At 39.2% G+C, this 5,097-nt stretch overlaps 1 pseudogene; it reads right to left on the minus strand.

Annotated features, from left to right (window-relative positions):
• Window positions 1-2,181: 2,181 nt before the first annotated feature.
• Window positions 2,182-2,906, minus strand: LOC102756775 (annotated as a pseudogene).
• Window positions 2,907-5,097: the final 2,191 nt, after the last annotated feature.

The raw sequence follows: 5,097 nt of genomic DNA on the forward strand, positions 1-5,097 counted from the left end.
GTATACTTTCTTCACACGTTCCTAAGACACCACACTCTAATTCTGATTTTCCTCTGTTTTACCAGTTCTTCCTTCTTCATTGCCTTTGCTGGTTCCATTCTTCTCAATTTTAAAGGGTTCCTGGGCTCGGTTCTCAAATTTTTTCTTCTCTATTTTTACTCACTTCCTCTGTGGTTGTTCTATCTCATGCATGGCCTTACTATGTACTATGTACATGCCAATAACTCCCAAATGTTTATCTCCAGTTGAGGCCTTTCCCAGACATTACAGATTGTATATCTACTTTTCTATTTGAAATATCCACTGAGATATTTAACAAATTATTCAGACTCATAATTTCCAAAAATGAACACTGCTCTTTTGCTTTGAAAGGAAAGTTTGTTCCTATCCCTAACCAGCCTTTCTTACTTCAGTTAATGGCAACTCCATTCTTTTCTGTTTGTTTGTTTGTTAAGCCTCACTCGAGGATATTTCTCCATTGACTTTTAGGGAGAGTAGAAGAGAGAGGGAAAGATAGAGAGAAACACTGATGTGAGAGAAACACATAGATTGGTTGCCTCCTGCACAAGCCCCAACCAGGGCCTGGTGCGGGGAGGAGCCTGCAACCAAGGTATGTGCACTTGACTGAATCGAACCGAGGACTTTATCCACTGAGCAAAACCAGCTAGGACAATTCCATTCTTTAAGTTGCTCACATAAAAAGTCCTGACTGTGCTCTTTCTCTTGGACTCAGCTTTAATCTCCCAGAGACTCCCACTGGCTGCGCTTCAAAAACCACAGAATCTCACTGCTGCTCATCACGGTCACTGTTCTACCTGGTCTCATTGAGTCACCATCTGGTCCTTTCTGGAGCTTCTGGAGTTTTGCCGTATTCTCCTAACAGAACTCCTGGCTTCACTTTGCGCACTATATAGAGTGTCCCAAAAATGTTTACACACACTTTGAATAATTATAGAGTCAGTGTTCATTAAAACACATGTATTTTCAAACTTGAGCTATCAGCCGTTAAGTGTGCATACATTTTCTTGGAACACCCTGCATTCTCTTCTAAGTCCAGCTGCCAAAATGATCCTTTTGTGATCTTTTAAGTATATAAGTCACCTTCTTTGCTCAAAAGCTTTTAGTGACTCTCTCCATTTCATTCAGATTGAAAGCTATAGTTCTTTGAGCTTCCATGATCTTGTGCTCCTCCTCTATTTCCTCTCTTACTTCTTTTTCTCTTATGCTGCCCTCATCTTTGTTCTGCTCATACTCATACTGCTGGATGTTTCTAGAATATTCCAGGCTCTCACCTTAAGGCTCATAGTTGTTTCTTCTGCTTGGAATTCTCTCTCCTCAAATACTTGTTTGGCAAACTTTCTCACTGCCTTCATGTCCTTGTTCAAATCTTGTCTTGTCAGTGAGGCTTTCTCAGTCTACTCCCCAATCCCCAGCACTCCTGTTCTAGCTTATACTACTCTGCTTGATCTCTTAGTGCCTCCTAACATATTATATAAGCTTAAGTTTATTTCCCCCTGCTAGAATCTAAATTCCACAAAGGTGGATTTGTGTTCTACATTCTTTAAGGGAAAGATCATACATTTATCAAAATAATGCTTACTTCTTTTTGTTTTGTTTTAACTTAGAAGCTGAGTTTTGCTGTAAAATATGGAGTAATTCCCATAAAAAATGGAACAGTTTATATTAGTTGGACATTACTAAACTCTTTTTCATTTGTGGCATCAACACTAACCACAATAGGTAAGTAAGATACTTTATGTTCAGTTTAATTTTTTTACTTAGGATGCCAATTATTAAAATTTTTATCACAGTTAGAACTTTCTCTACATGAACCGTACCCCTTCCACCTCCAAATTCAGAACGTGCATTGTGTGTGTGTGTGTTCACTTACTTTAATAACACTACATTTACCGTGTTATCACCATGGAATGTAATTCAGGTTAGAATTTCACAAGTGTAATAAAGCCTTCTGTAGTACACCAAAGTTTTTGTCTTTCCAGAGCTTGCTCTTGAATCATTCATCACTTTCATTATAGGTAATTTGTTTAGTTTAACATTTCATGTCCAGTTGGGGAGGTTTGTAACATTATATGCCCTCTACTATTCTGAAAGGGTTCTTTAAGAGCCAACAAGCCCTAAAAACTGAAGTCCTCATTCAGTCCATGAGGCAGGCAGAAAAGTCAAAGTAACTGGGGCACACAGGATTCCTACATAACATCAAACGCATGTGAGATTCTGCAGGAACTGGGAGTATTTCAGGATTGGCATATTGTTCTTGCTTAGAACTAATTTCATCAGAAGAGTTTAACAAGGTGGACATTTTACCACTATCAAGTGCCTTTAAAAGTGGTATGTTTCTTATGTGCTAAGCTGACTCCCCTGAATGACCTAGCTCGTGAACTAGTCACTAGTAATTTAGTCACCTGGCAAACCAAGCCTGCAAAAAAGGAAGCCAATATTCAAATTAATGTGTTATTGTCTGACCCTCTCAAATGATTTATTTTCAACATAAACATATAACCTCACTGTGAGATGTCTAACTATAGCAAACACCACCAACAAGACCAAGATGGCATCTCTTCTGCTATGGTTTAGGTTTTGCCCAGAATTCCTTATACATGGAATCGCCCATGCCAAGAGTCATTGCTCCCACAACAAAACCTTGGGCTGTCACATGCATGTGGACATTTTAGTATTTCCCCTGTTCTTCAATTTATATAATCCATATGCAAAGATTGCTGCAAACCCTGCCATTCCATTAGGGACAAATGCTGCCTCTTTAGCTTTTCGGATAAATTTAGATCCCCAACCTTCATCATATGAAGAAAGAGAAACATCTGTGTTGGTTGACATACTGATTGAAGAATCTTCCAAACCCAACAGGACCTCTCAAACTCCAGCCTGCTTCTCCCTGCTTTTGTTTTTAAGATGACGTTTCATCAATACATGTAGCCGCCCCTCTATTTTGTATTTTTAAATCCTTTTTCTCTTTGATAACAAAGTCTATGAGCCTTTTCTCTTAGTGGGTGGTATTGGCAATGGGATTTCCATCTAGTCTTCCAACATATTGCTTAAATAAGTAGCAAACCCCAAAACCAGCCAGATTTTTCTAGGACTTCTGATAGAATGATGATGTCTACTTGTTTCTCTTAAATTCAGGAAAAATTTAGCTAGAGGATTGTGTGATTTAAAAACCACAGGTTCCTGCTAAACTTTAGATAATTCTAAGATATTTTATTATCAACTAAGAGCCATTAGGGTTTATAAAAAATAAGCATAGCTTAAGATAGCTGTAGTCAAAGACCCTCAGGGGATTCCTGGATAATACCACTTCAGACTGCCAGAGACCTTTGGCACCACCATGGAATTTTCCTTTTTGTGGGAACAGAGAAGGTTAATAAGTGATGACTGTTATTCTCAAGGACAGCATGCTCAAATCTATGTTCCCTTACTAAAAATAGGATGCATATTCACAGTTAGGGAGAGTGTTACATGCCTGCCAACTCCCAGCAAAATGGTTATGTTTGTTCAGAAATCATTCTCACTTGCTTATTATAGTTCAATGAAAGAATTGGGAGAATCTTGAATTTCATGGGGTTGAATGAGGTCAGAGTGCTGGTATTGGATATCACATGACCCATGGTTTCTGCCCAGGGAATAACATCAGGGGTCTGAACATCCCTCTTACCTTGTGGCATGGCCTGCTCACAGAGGCCCAATTGAATGGTGGGCATGCATTTTGTCATCGGATCCCCAAGCCCAGTGAGCCACTCTAGCTCTGGGCCACAGAAGATGAAGCCTCTTAGCTTCAGGCAGCTCTACAGCATTCAAGGGCTCTGTTCAACAAGGAATTAAAGGGGTTGAAAACATTTGGCCATTCTCTATCATCTTGATGCTCTGGTATTTTTATATTGAGATAGAATCAATGTACCACCTTGCCTGAAGAATGAAGGCAGTCCTACTTTGCAGTTCTGAAAAGACTCAATAAGCCTACTTTTTGCCTTTATTTTTTTTCCTTTTTATTGAATTTATTGGGGTGAAACTAGTTAACAAAGTTATACAGGTTTCAGATGCACAATTCTACAACACATCACCTATATATTGTATTGTGTGTTCACCGCCCCGAGTCAAGCCTCCGTCTATTACCATTTATACTCCTATACCCTCCTCCACCTCTCCCTACCCAACCTCCCCGCAGGAATCACCACACTGTTGTCCATGTCCATGTGTTTTTTTTTCTTTTGGGCTCAGCCCCTCCACTGCCCCATCCAGCCTCCCACCCCTGAGAGCTATCAACCTGCTCTCTGTCTCTGAGTCTGTCACTATTTTGTTTGTTATTCATGTTGCTCATTAGGTTCCAAATAGGAGTGAGATCATCTGGTACTTGTCTTTCTCTGACTGGCTTATTTCACTTAACATAATGTTCTCTAGGTCTATCCATGCTGCCCCAAAGGGTAAGATTTCCTTCTTTTTAACTGCTGAGTAGTATTCCATTGTGTAAATATACTACAGCTTTTTTATCCATTCACCTACTGGTGAACACTTGGGCTATTTCCAAATCTTGGCTATTGTAAATAATTCTGCAATGAACATAGGAATGCATATATTATTTTCAATTAGTGTTTTGGGTTTCTTGCATAAATTCCCAGAAGTAGGATCACTGAGTCATAAGGCAGTTCTATTTTTTAATTATTTGAGATGACTCTATACTGCTTTCCACAGTGGGTGCACCAGTCTGCATTCCCACCAATAGTGCACAAGGGTTCCCTTTTCTCCACATCCTTGCAAACACTTGTTATTTATTAATTTATTGATGATAGCCATTCTGACAGGTGTGAGGTGATATCTCATTGTGGTTTTAATGTGCGTTTCTCTGATGATTAGTGATGTTGAGAATCTTTACAAATGTCAATTGGCCATCTGTATGTCCTCTTTGGAGAAGTGTCTATTCAGGTCCTTTACCCATTTTTTAACTAGATGGTTTGTGTTGTTTTGGTGTTGAGTTGTCTGAGTTATTTATAAATTTGGATAGTAACCCTTATCAGATTTATCATTTTGTTGTCTAAAGCTGGCCACTGGGTGTGTTGGCTCTGGGCC

Source organism: Myotis davidii, unplaced genomic scaffold (genome assembly GCF_000327345.1).
Source record: "Myotis davidii unplaced genomic scaffold, ASM32734v1 scaffold281, whole genome shotgun sequence".
NCBI classification, from domain to species: domain Eukaryota; kingdom Metazoa; phylum Chordata; class Mammalia; order Chiroptera; family Vespertilionidae; genus Myotis; species Myotis davidii.